The sequence below is a fragment of the Jaculus jaculus genome, chromosome 11, assembly GCF_020740685.1.
Source record: "Jaculus jaculus isolate mJacJac1 chromosome 11, mJacJac1.mat.Y.cur, whole genome shotgun sequence".
In the NCBI taxonomy this organism is placed as follows: domain Eukaryota; kingdom Metazoa; phylum Chordata; class Mammalia; order Rodentia; family Dipodidae; genus Jaculus; species Jaculus jaculus.
Window position 1 is genome coordinate 105407705 of NC_059112.1, and position 13513 is coordinate 105421217.

General features: G+C 50.4%; 1 protein-coding gene across 1 annotated transcript in view; it reads left to right on the forward strand.

Annotated features, from left to right (window-relative positions):
• Positions 1-2407: 2407 nt before the first annotated feature.
• Rbfox1 (RNA binding fox-1 homolog 1) overlaps positions 2408-13513 on the forward strand; it is a 1978359-nt gene continuing 1967253 nt past the window's right edge. The window contains exon 1 of the mRNA XM_045161626.1: positions 2408-2464. The gene's annotated coding sequence lies outside the window, so the exon portion shown is untranslated. The remainder of the gene's footprint in view (positions 2465-13513) is intronic.

Genomic DNA, 13513 nt, shown 5'->3' on the forward strand with positions numbered 1-13513 from the left:
ACAGACACAGAACAGCACGTCTAAATGCCCAGCACCACTGCCTAGTGGGAGATGACACCATTTTGTGTCCAGTCCCTACCACGGCACCTTGAAGGGCTCTTCCGAGCCTCTGCATGACCATGGTCACTGTCTCAACCGGCTTGGTCCTTCTAGCTACGGCTACGGGTCCACTTCCTGAAGAGTGTAAACGAAGACAGGAATTGCAAGAATCCCCAGCTAGACTCTCAAGGAGGGAGTGGGGAATGGAGGAGCTAGACTCCTGCCCTGGGCAGGGGTGGTGTCCAGGGTGACAGCTAGCTTAGGTCCTGGGATCGACGAGGGGGAGCCAGCCAGATCAGAAGATCTAAGGGCTCAGCGTTTCCTTTCATAGGCTGGCTGGGTGCATGGTTGAAGACTTGGGGGAATGACTGTAAGCACTCAGGGAGGACATGGAGGCTTTCTGGAAGAGCAGTGCTGGGGCATGGCCCTGCCCCCCCGGACACAGCATCACCCCTCCGTTCCCCTCTGCTCAGCTGAGTGGGACTTAAAGCATTGCATGGGTCAGCCGCTGGCCTCCACTTGACAGGCGGTGCACCCCAGCTTCGGGCTTTACTCAGAATGAGCCTGCGCTCTCCTGAGAAGGGGTGCCCGTCATGGGGTTGTGAGTGCAGCTCCATGCCCTTAACATGTTTTAAATATTTCATTTATATTTATTTATTTATTTGAAAGAGGGAAAGAGAGGGGGAGAGAGAGAGAGAGAGAGAGAGAGAGAGAGAGAGAGAGAGAAAGACAGAGAGTGGGCATGCCAGGGCTTCCAGACACAGCAGATGAACTCCAGATGCATGCGCCACATTGTGCATCTGGCTTACATGGGTCCTGGGGAATCAAACCAGGGTCCTTTGGCCTTGCAGGCAAGTGCCTTAACCACTAAGCCATCTCTCCAGCCCACCGTAAGGGTTTTTGAGAGCAGCTAGAAGAGCAGTGTGAGTCCTCTGACTGTGGTGAGTGGACTGCGTGGGTGCCACCTCTATGCCCTGTGTCTGCATGGTAAAGCAAGGAGGGGACGTGGTGTAGACAGTGCCTCGTGGCCGGGGGCAGCAGCCTCTGCAGCCTGAGGCATGGAGAGGGACAGACAGGAGATGAGATTGTGAGTCTTTGGTGACCACATTCTTCCGTGACCAGTATCTACTATAGTGTGTGCAGACCCATTGCTCATCGAAGCAGTGGTTTCAGGTTTCTGGGTGGCGCCGTGTACAGGGGAGTGTAGGTAGCTTCTCCCATGGCACGCCTCTGTGTCCCTTGGTCTCCGTGTCTATCTGAGTGCGTCTCCCACACAAACACAGCACATAGGTGTGTAGACAGTGCATCGCTCAAAGCACTGCAGGTTCTGTGTGCAGAGACACTTAGCATATAACATTTCCTGCAGAGAGCACTTAGCACACAGTCCTGCTGTGTTCCACACATGGAGCACCTAGCACACAGCACTGCACATACTCCATGCAGAGAGCACTTAGCACACAGTACTATGGGCACTTGGCACACATGAGATGGCTTTGGGCATGCTGGTGGTCCATTCTCAAAAATACGCAGCTGAGTGTGACCCTGATCATCACGTAGCCTGATGACCTCAGGCTAGGATGGAGTGCCCATACTGCAAGGAACACCTAGACCAGCATTGCCCAGTGGACATGTTAGGAGAATCATAGGCTCAATTTAAAATTTCCCTAGTAGCTACACTAAAAACTAAAGAGAATATGATGAAATTAATTGTAACAAATTAAAAATTTGAAATTCATAATACAATATTTTTAAAAAATATTTTTGGTGTTTTTAAAACATCTTATTTATCTATTTTATTTATTTGTTTGAGACTGAGAAAAGGAGAGAGAGTGAGAATGGGCATGGCAGGGCCTCCAGCCAAACAAACTCCAGATGCATATACCACCATGTGCACCTGGCTTACGTGGGACCTGGAAAATCGAACCTGGGTCCGTAGGCTTCGCAGGCAAGTGCCTTAACTGCTAATCCATTTCTCCAGCTCTACAGTTATATTTTTGAACATAAAATGTATTTTGTACACTATTAAAATTACTGTAACATGTTTTCATTATAAAAATACTAATGAGATATTAATATTAATAAGATATCTTATGTTTTCCTTTGCACTACCTCTGGAACCCAGTGTGGGTTTGATAAAGCTCATTTCAGTGCAGACTAGCCACGTGCTCTGTGGCCACGTGTGGGTAGTGGCCACTGTCCTGGGCTCTGCTGGTCTGGACTTCATGAGGGACAGACGGGACACAGAATATTGTGGGTATCCATGGTTGGCATCTAAGGGTTCTACTATGTCATGTTCCCCTGAATTAGAGCCACTCCCTCACTCTGACTGTTCACCCTTTCTGTTTTTGTTTGTTTGTTTTGCCAGGACCGCAAGCGTGACAGCCCGGCCCTCCCCCCGTGTGCCCAAAGCGCTCCACCAGACCCTGTAAGTAGCAGCGAGCAGCGTCTGCTGAACCGATTAGCGTGTAAAACTGGTTTTACATCCTTTTTGGCCTCTGTGCTCAGAGCCATCAATCACCAGGTTTTTTTTCTTTTTTAAACTTGAAATGGATTTTGCTGGAGAAGTAACTGGGTTTGAGGGGTATAAGATTTCCCAAGCATTCCTGCAATTTCTGTTATGAAATACCCAGGCTGTGTCCTCAGCGTCTGTTTTGGGGTGGATAACTGGAGCTAACCACTGGAGAACGGGTCTGAGAGGGGCAGTGGCTGGCAGAAGACCACCTGGGACCCCTTCCTTGCTGGTGTGAGAGATCTGGATTACACAGGGCCTCTTTACTTGCTGGTGTGAGAGCCCTGGGTTGTAGGAAAGGGTGATGGAAGCTCTTGTCATTGTCCCTGTGAAAGATGTGGATGCTTACGGAGCACTTAGGGGCCTCATACCCCAACATGGAGTCTTTGGGCCTCTTGGCTGTGGGCAACGCTGGCCATGGACTTTTGTGCAGTCCTTGTGTTTTGTCTGTGGGGCAGAGGCAACGACCTCCTACCCCAGCACTTCCGCAGCCTCCCCCACATGAGTCCCTGGCACACCGTGGCGCATGGCACCTTCCCCCGGTGTGTCTGCCTGGGAACTGCTCGTGACCAGGGAATGATGTCCAGGGGGCAAACTTGCTTTCTATCAATCATTGTCTCCTCACTTTTGTGATTCTTTTCTCTTGACGATAGCAAGCCACAGGGGCTTTCCACTTACGGTGGCAGCATGCGATTTTCCTGTGAAAAGATTTATCTAATTAAAGAGTGAGTTTACTTTCAAAATTAGTATGGAAAAGATAGCAATGTGGATAATAACGGTGGACGGCTGAGACAAAGGTCTTTTACAAGAAGGTGTTGGTGCTGCCCTGTCCACTAGCCACCATGTGGTTTTCATTTTTTTTTTTAAATATTTACTTTGAAAGGGGGCATACAGGGGTGTTTAAGTTACAGTGGAGTTACGGCCCATTGTAAGCCCTAGGCACCTTCAGCCAGAAATGCAGTTTATATACCTACCTACCGAAGGTCACAGCTTAGCCTGGCTTACTCTGACCATACCTGGAACAGTCGTCCGGATGAGGCCACAGATGGGCAGAGCCATCCAACAACAGTTTTGGTACTCAGTTCTTGACTCGCTCATGCCATTGATGGAATGACATCTGAACGGCCACCTGAGCTGCGCAGTCTCGCCATCCCAGAGCAGAGAAAGCCTCACCTGAGCCGCCTTGGTAAGGCTGGGATAGAAATATTCGCTGTGACCAGGGATGACGCTGAGCTGGGGTCCCTGCTTAGAAGAGTATCTGGAAGAGTCTTGTGCAGGGCGGGTGTGGCAGCCCATGGCTCCGCCTCTTGTGGGTGTGTCTTCTCTGCGGGAGGGGCAGATGCCATCCTTCCTCTGTTTTCTGCCCACGGCTGCCCCTTAGAGCTCCGCTGGGAGGAAGACCCGGGCCCCTAGCCAGCTCCTTCCCCAGTGATGCCGGCTCCGTCTTGGCAGGAACTCCACTAAGTGGGTATCAGGGAGTCAGTTTCGCAACCTTGGTTGTGTGCAAACTGCACGGGTCCGGCCAGTTTTGGCTGGCAGTTCCTGCCCCTTGCATTTATCTCAGCATGTAAAACATGTCCTCTCTCCAACCTGGTAAGTTCTCTTCCCACAGACTACAGTGTGTAGCCTCCACAGGGGAAACAGGATTCCAAGGATCTGTACACTGAGGAAAGATGGCGCGTGTGAGCGCTTTATGTTTTGTGTATTTACTGAGCAGATGATTGCAGCCACAAAAATGATTTAAAAACAAACAAACAAATGATGTGTCTCCATATCCATCAATAAGGGATTGCTTAAGTAAAGTGTGTGTGTGTGTCTGTGTGCCTGTGTGTGTGTGTGTCCATAAAAACCAGTTCCAGGCTTCTGCTAGGATTTTGTGGTAAGGATTTATGTTTATTGACTTGGAAAGATGCTCAAGACATATTGTTGGGGGAAGAAATACAGCATATATCACACAGTTCCCATTATGTGCAATTATATTCACAGATCTGCCTTCCTCTGAATGCCGAGAGACTTCAGGAAGGCAGATGGGAAGTTCAAGTAACTGAAATTCTTGTGCATTTTTCTTTGGATTCCTCTGTTTTTATTACTGCGTTTTACAGTGACTGCTTATTTCCCTAAGTCGTAGTAGTAATGACAATAATATTGATGCTGCCTATTTATTAAATCTGGAGTTTCCTGGAACAGCTGAAGGAGTATGAAGGCTTGGTTCTTGGTTGCCATGGTGATTCCTCCATCCTCTTGGAGAAAGAGGAAAGTGAGAAATACAAGACTGGGTCATGCCCTTGACGTGGACTTTGGGTCCTTGGCTGCCCCAGGAAGGAGAGTGTCACGATCTCTGACGTCTCTTTGCTCCTTCCACGCACGGTTGTGTGCGACATGCGAGCTCTGCTCGCTGACGTCCAGCTGCCCATGCCAGCCCTGCCTTCTGAGAGGAGTCTCCCCAGGGTGTGAGGGGCACCTCACCCACACTGTGAAGAGGGGACCAGGGGTGATGGCAGCTCGCATCACTAAGCATATGCAGAAAGCAGTCCTCGGCTTTTCACATGCTCCGCTCTCCCATTACCCGAAGTGGCCCAGGGAGGAAACCTCCCCGGTGCCCTTGTGTGGTGTGACTTTTCCAGGAGAGATGTAGTGTGGCATTATTCACTCCAAGTGGGCTGTCCTCCGACCCATCCATTATGTTTCTTGTGACTTTGACTCAATACCTGCCAAGAAGCAACTGGAAGGAGGAAGTTCTTTTTTGGTGAGGGGGGCCAGTGCTTATGTTTTGAGAGTTCAGTCCATGTTGGGGAAGGAATGGTGGAGGGAAGCTGGTCAAATTTCTTCCATAGTCAGGAAACAGAGAGCAGACAGAGTGGGCTGGACTCTAAAACCTCAAAGCCCACTGGTGACCCACTTCCGTCAGGCACTTGGAGAGGTGAGAATGGGCGGTGACTCAAGGGCCAAAACCCAGAGGGAGAGAAGCTAATGATCAGAGACACCATTGTGCTGACCACGTTTAGGCAAGCAGCAGATTACTTCCTCAAGCCTCTTCCCAGCCAGGTGCTGGACAGGACATTTGAATTACCTTTAAAAAGAAAATTATTTATTTGCATGTGTGTGCATGCGCACACGCCAGCATCTGCTTACTAGAGGCCACCTGTCTGGCTTTATGTGGGTGGTGGAGAATTAAACTCCAGCCCTCCGACTTTGCAAGCAAGTGTCTTTTACCATTGAGGCATCTTCCCAGTCCTGGGTTAACTCTTAAGGAATGTGACCATAATATATCTTTTACTTTTTTTTTTTATCAGAAAACTTCCAGCTGCATAGTCATCTGAAGATCTTTTGGGCAGTTTAGAATGGCGTGTCTCCACCCAGGGCCAGAGGTTGGTTCTATTCCATCCTTCTGACCAGGAGTCAGAGCCTGTGGTTTTGTTTCTTGACCTCACATGATGCTGATTATGAGGGAGGACTGTCTTCAGTGACCTTCGAGCCTCCTAATGTTGTGGGTAGATAGACATTAGGTTTGGAAGTCACTGAAGGACACCCCTACCTCCTGTGTCCCTGGTAACATTAGAAAGGGAAACATCACATCAGCCCCCCACCATAGGATTTAAAGTTCCATAGGAGAGGAAGGGCCACTTCCTCCTGTCCAGAGGAACAAAGTCTTCTGGCCCTAAATTACCTTTCTTTTTTTTTAATTAAATATATTTATATTTGTTTGCGAGCAGAAAGAGATACAGAAGAGAGAGGCAAAGAGAATGGGTGCATCAGGGCCTCTTGCCCCTGCAGACTAACTCCAGATGCATGCTCCACTTTGTGCATCTGGCTTTAATGTGGGTACTGGGGAATCGAACCCAGGCCATCAGGCTTTGCGGGCAAGTGCCTTCACCACTGAGCATCTCTCTAGCCCCTAAGTCACCGTGCTTAAAGTTACTCCAAGGGAGCCTGTCAGTCACTCATGAGATCAAGAGACCACCCCTCATCTAGAGACATACTAGAGAGTGGGAAGAATATTTGTGCCCTTGCTGGGATCACACAGCTCGTCCTCTAGAGCAGAGGTTCTCCATCCTTGCTGCTGAGCCTGCCTGTTTCTCTCAGAAATCATCACTGCTCACCTTCTCCATCCTTTCTCTTCACTGCTCACCTTCTTCATCCTTTCTCTTCACTGCTCACCTTCTTCATCCTTTCTCTTCACTGTTCACCTTCTCCATCATTTCTCTTCACTGTTTATCTTCTCCATCCTTTCTCTTCTTTGGCTACAGGCAGAAATCCTAAGCATGCTGGCCCTGACACTCTGCTACCCTTTTCTCAAAAAGTCGCTTTTACTTTCCTCTTGTCATCAATGTCCCTGGTTTTGTGGCTATAGACAAAGGACTGAACAGTATCAAAATCTGCAACCCTAATGTCTGATAGACCAAGCGACATCAGCTCCACACAGAGAATGTGAAAACTTGTGTTTCTTCCTTTTCTCAGAGCCCAACTTCCATAGTCGCCTGCCTTATCTTACAGTCATATTCTATTACCTTGGTTCTTTCTGGCAGCAGAAATGCACCCCGTTCTTTTTCTATGGTTCCTGAGCGAGAAGCCAGCTTGCTGAGAGGACACTCTGCTGGCTGTGAGCCCACAGTTTCCGCGGGTCTGGGTGTAGCTCAGCCAAGTCCTTGGCTCAGCATCTCACAGTCCTGTGGTTGAGGGGCTGGTTGGAGCTGCAACTTATGTGGAGCACTTGCTGTTGGAAGAACTGTTTCTTGTGGATTCGTGTTATGGGGTTGAGGGAGATGAAGTATCTCTGGGTTCTACTTGGGCTTAGGCCTCCCCAAGCCAGTGGCTTGCAAGTTCTTGTTTTAGGATTAAAGCAGAATTAGTAAACGTAGAACCAAAGAAGGGTAAGTTAGGAAAGATTTATTCCAAGAGAGGATAGAAGTAAAGCAGAAAAGCTCTCAAACTGAGAAGGCTCCCTTGAAGGAAAATTCAAATCCACATGGCCATTTGGATAGTTTTCTTCTAACCTTAGTGATGTCAATTAGGCCTCCAACTGGGATGAGTCTCATTGCCAGGTTCCAGTGTACATGGGGGACTTTTATTGATTGGTGAGCCAGGAAGGGGTATACATGCTTGGGAAGGGCCCACCAATGGGGGTAAGCCTGTGGAAAGAACCAGGAAGCTGATCCTTATGGCATCCTGAATCCGACTGGAGTTCTCTTCAGTCTCTTCAGGGAAGGGTGGCACCCGTGTTCCTCTGGGCCTGTGTACCTACCGGACAACCTACACCGGAAGGTTACCTTGCTTCCAACGTCCGTCATTCAGGAAGGGGACACTCCCCAGCATGCGGCTGTGTTCCCGGAGGTGATGGGGTCACAGCCTGGTCCTGGCAGTCCCGATAAAGAATTGAAAGGCTCTGCCACCCATCACCACCAGGCCAATGGAAGAAACAAGCAATCGTGAAAATCAGAGACAGGAGGTTTATTCACTGTGGTCAGGCACTGGAACACAGAGGTCCAGTGACCCTCCTCCATCTCGGGTTCATCTTCAGGGTCCTGAAAGGAGGTTTACGTTCAGCTAGATGGCAAGAGGTGTGCATAGCTGGTCAAGGTGCGGTCCTGTCCGTCACTGTCCCGTCGCAGGTCTGGTCTTTCCCACAGAGCAGTCTGACAAGTTGTCAAAACTGTGTGAAATCTCTTTTCAGGAGATAATTCCTCCCATGGCTGGCTTCAATTTTTTTTTCCCCTTCTCCAAGCATGAGAATCCTGGGAAATTTACAGTTTCTTGGTTTCCATTGCTTTAATAGCCTGAGAGCCAAAGGGAAGGGTACAAATGTCTCTTTTTAGAATATCTTCCTTCCTGCCTGCCAGGAGGGTTATAGCTGCCCTATAGATAGTTCTAAGCTTGGCAACTTCCTTCTCAAACCCAATCGCACATGCACACATCCTGACGTAATCAGAGTGAAGCATCCGTCTTTCCTATTGGTTAGAGCTCAGCCCTGGGTCCTGTCCATGCACTGATGGAAAGGACAGCATGAACCTGGAGGGCGGGGTGCCCTAGCATCCGCCCACACAGAGAGAGCTGTGAAAAGCAGCTTTTTCCCTCCCCGGGAGCCAGGTATGAAGCTCTTTCTTCCCCAGTCCCTTCCAGGAGCCAGAGCCTCCCATTTCTCCTGGTCCCCTGCCCACCTGGCCTCCGGATGTCTTCACTTCCTGCTTTATTTCTTGGGCAGGAGTCCCTTCCCACAGGCTCAGCAGCAAATGAATATTTAATGGAATGCTGCCATCTTTTGGAATTTAGCAAAAGTGATCCATGTCGCTTGGAGACATGGGGGAGAAGCTCTCTCAGGTTCAGGTCTGTATACACTAGAGGTGCGCCCATGTCACCTGCAGAGCGTCGTCTCGGGCTGGCTGCCGGATTCGCAAAGATGTGGGTGGAAAGCTTGCTTTCCCCAAAGGCAGGTGCATGCGCCTGTCATTTTTACTGGGGTTCATGATCCCCATGACTGCTCACAGTCCTGCTTCATGTCTCTAGGAGGCAGCCAAGTGCAGGTGGGGGAAAATTGGTCCCCTGGATTCAGCGGCATCCCTGGTTCTGTGTGGACTAGCTCTCCAGGGCTTTGACTAGCTCCTGTGTAGCGTGAACCCTCCCCACTACAGCTCTTGGGCCCCTTGTTAAGTCACCTGTAACAAGGATCGTGAAGCAGGTGGCGTTTTGTGGGTGGATGTCAGTGAAGAGGGAGTGGCGGCTGGGCCTGGTCCCAGGCGAGGCATGCCGAAGACCTGTGTGTACTCAGCGGGAGGGAGGAAGGTGGTTGATTAGTGACATCTGCTTTGGCTGCAGGAAGGGCGAAGTGCAGCAGGATCTGGATTTCCGATGTTCCATGGAGACTCGGAGGAGCCAGCACAGAGCTACGGAGCAGAATCCCTCCTTCCCTTCCTGAATAGCCCCAGGCGTCACTACCTCCCCCTTCCCAGCATCCTTGGCACTTGCTGTCTTTCCATCTGATGCCAGCAAAGCTTGTCCACTCTTCCCTTGGCCCACCATCAGCTGGTCCCTGTCCAGCTGGTCAGCCTCACTTTCTGGGTGACAACTGTCCATGGGAGCCGACTCCAGCAACCCTGTTGGCATGAAGTTCAGGCTGCGTGGCGTGGAGCGCAAGCTCTCACAGGTCTGTGTTTGGCCTCATCCTGTAGCTGTCCTGGCGCATTTCCCTATGGGCTCCCCTCTACGTGCACCATATCCCCTGACTACATACAGACCAGGCTCAGGTTACCCCTCCACTGGATTCACCCTGTAAATATGACAGTCCAAAGCACAAAAGCACAGGCCCTCCATCACAACAGGCTGCTCAAGGTGTACATGGAGCTGAGGAGAAGGTTTAGTGAGTAAAGAGCTTGCTGTGAAACTGGGGGAAGCAGAGTGCAGAATCTCAATTCGCCTGGAATCCCAGTACTGGGGAGGCAGTGACAAGAGAATCCCCGAGGCCTTCTAGCTAGGTAGTTTAGCCAAACTAGTGACGTCTAGCTTCAGTGAGAGGTGCCGTCTCTTCTCCAAAAACAACGTGAGGACAATGGAAGAAGACATCTGATGTTAACTTCTGGCCTCCACATATGTGTGCACACATGTGCACCTGCACACACATGTACACCCAACTGCATAAGAGCACGCATAGACACACATGCACACCACATGCGTGCGCATATCCAGAAAGTAAAGCAAAGACCAAATAACAACGATGTATCCAAAGACGCTGCCTCAATCCCTTTGGCTGTGTTGGCCTCCATCCACCAAATTCTTCCCTCTCTCCCACGCGTCTCCCCTTAAACCATCACTGGGTTACTCATCTGGGGATGACCCAAGCCTTGTGGTCTACCCTAGGTCAAAGATGCCTGACACAGAGGTGGAAGTCAAAACTCAGCGGTAGTACACGGCTTCTAAGGAAGGCATCGCGGAGGAGGGAGCCAGGCCTTGAGACAAGGGCCATCCACGCACTGGTGACAAGGGCTAGGGGCTTCAGGGCACTGGGTGGTGCTGTTGGAAACAGGGACATGGATTTCAGTCTCCTGTACTGGAGGAGGGGACTTGGGGGTGGGCAGGAGAAACGGGTTCATCTTGGAGCTGCTTGGTGGAGGGGGAGTTGAATTTTTTGCTCTGATTGGTGTGCCCCCTCCCCCGAAGGGTTTTTTTAGATGGCCATTGTCTCGGTCTGATTGGCACTTTAGTCAGAGCTCCCTGGGACTTAACTTAGGGAGCTGAGTGACTGGAGAAATCCTTGTCCCTCTTGGGAATTTCTAGCGCAGCGGGGGTCACCTGCTCCGACCCCAAGGCTACTGGGCATGCTCCGCTTCTCACTGCTAATAAGCCTTTCCGTGGCATCGGCTCGGCAGAACACCGAGTGCGCCACCGAGATAACGGCGTCCGCAGCAGCAGGACAAAGCTGATACCCGGGGCGGCGGGACGCGGCAGCTTGAATCCGTTCCCTTCAAATGTTGCCTATGATCTTGGCCACATGGCTCTGATTAAAGCAAGCTGCCCGGGCCTGGACGAGATATTAAATGGCTCGCGTGACCTCGGGCACCACCAGTGCATGGGTCTGCTGCCCTGGCAAGCCATTTCTCTCCACTGCTTCCTGCCTGATAAAAGGGAAAATCTATTTAGCAATTTCCTTGAGTCTCCACGGATGTCTGACTCCATGGAGACCCAGTTGGACTGACAGGATTCCTGTGACCATCAGCCTTTAGACAGAAAAAGAGTCTTTCCCCCTTACTATCTCCTGATAGGGTGCATAAGACTTGGGAGGCGTCTAACAAGTCCTTGTTGAAATAGAAAGAATCTATCTTATTGATTTAGGGCCCTCCCCACCTGCACCGCCAGCCCGAGATAACCCACTTCTCAATTCTGTTGCCCAAACTGGCCTGCTTCCTTCATAAGGCGCACGTGTATGTGCTCCTGCACTGCATGGCACAAACCCATCTTCCATCAGGCCCACCCCACGGGCACTCAGCTGGCTCCCTCCAGTCTCACTGGTGACTCTGTAATGGCTGAGTGCATATGAAAGGACCCTCACCCTTCAGCTTGTCTACCACCATATCCAACATAGCTGGCAGATGCGGCTTAAGAAAGGAAAGGCTTATTCTGGCTCACAGTGTCAGAGAGCTGTCAGGTCTTCCGGTGGGTCAGGTTTGGTGGCCAGTGCTGCCCGGTCCTGTCACCTGGTGGCAGGCATCGTAGAGCGCACCTGGAATCAGAGGTGGGTTACCACCTTCAGAAACCTGCCCCTAGTGCCTTACGACTTCCAGCTAGGTTCCACCACCCAAAGGTCCTCAACCTCCCCAAACTGCGCCTCCAGCTGGGGACCAAGTGTTCAGTCAGGAGCCTGTGAGGGACGGTCCAGGTTCCAGCCTTAGCAACTGGTGACTGTTCAGGCTGTTCTCAGTTTGGGGCCCTGTTGCTCTCTGACACCTGTTGGCTAATGGCTATACATGATTATTTCTCTTGGGATTATGTCCAGAGGTGCGTTGTCTGGTCACAGAATGACACATGATTTGTTTTAGTAGCTACTGCCAAATATTTTCTAAGGTTATTGTATGATTATCATCCCCACCAGTGGTAGACATGAAGCCCGCTTCCTGCTAACCTCTACGAGTATGAGTCCTCACAGCTCTCCAGTTTTGAGTTTAGGTATAGGTGCCACCTTACAGTGGGCACACAGGGCTCAGCATCATTGGTCAAGGACACATAGATGTTCAGTAGCTGAAGAGAATTTCAGTGAACCAAGGTCTTCACCTCTGGAACCACAGCGCACCTTGGGTGAGCTGGGCTGGGCCTTGGAGATGAGCCGGCTGGTGGTGACCACATGGCGGAGTGGGTAGGGTTGTCCTGGAAACCCAGAGGAAGCATTAGCTGCCAGCTCTCCTGCTTTCTTGCTGAGTGAGCCTGGGCCATGAAGCAGATGTCTCTGGGCTACACGTTTCTCCTCTGTATAAAGGTTGCTGAATGAGGTTGCTGTAGGGATGTCATAAGTCTTAGGAGATGGTGCCGGGAAAGGTTAATTTCTCGTTAAATGAGATGCAGGTTCTGATCTGAGTCATCCACCTGAAATCTAGGCTCTAGGTTGGAAACAAAGACCCAGGAAAGATATTTTGCTTTATTAACTCCATCGTCACCATTACTTCCATCTACTTTGAACTGGTCTCATCTGAGCTTTCTGTTTGTGTGTGGTGAATATGTGTTCATGTGTGTGAGTGTGTTTCTGTGTGTGCATTTGCGTGTGTGTAGGGTAAATGTTGATGTCTGCCTGAATTGTTCTCCACCTTATTTTTGAAATTTTCTGTAAGGGTTATATTTATTTATTTGTTTGTTGAAAGAGAAAGTAAGAGAGAGAAGGCAAGAAAGAATAGGTATACCAGGATCTCCAGCCCCTGCAAATGAACTTCAGACGCATGTGCCGCCATGTGCATCTGGCTTACGTGGGTCCTGGGGAATTGAACGTGGGTCCATAGGCTTCACAGGCAAGTGCCTTAATTGCTACGCTATCTCTCCAGTTCCTTGCTTATTTTTTATTTTGAGACAGTGCATCACTGAACCTGGAGCTCACTGACTTGTCTAGGCTAGGTAGCCAGCAAGCTCCAGGGATCCACGTATCTCTGCCTCCCCAGTGCTGGGATTGCAGACATGCAGAGCCACTGCTGGCTTTCACATGGGAGCTGGGGACTCCAAACTCAGACCCTCGTGCTTATGCACTGAGCCCTCTCCCCAGGCTTCTCATCTGAGTTCCTGAGAGAAGGGAGAGCTGTAGGTTCAGTGAGCCTTACACGCTGGCGACTCTCCTTCTCCCTTTCCCTCTGGTGGAAGCAGCACAGAATCTTGGGCCCCATCACGGATTTCACGCAGCCCGCTGGCTGCAGCTTAGGTCCCTCCTGCACTGAGTCCTTGCTCTTGGTGCCCCTAATAAGAAATGTGACCTGATTGACCAGGGTTTCCTGCTTTTCAGAA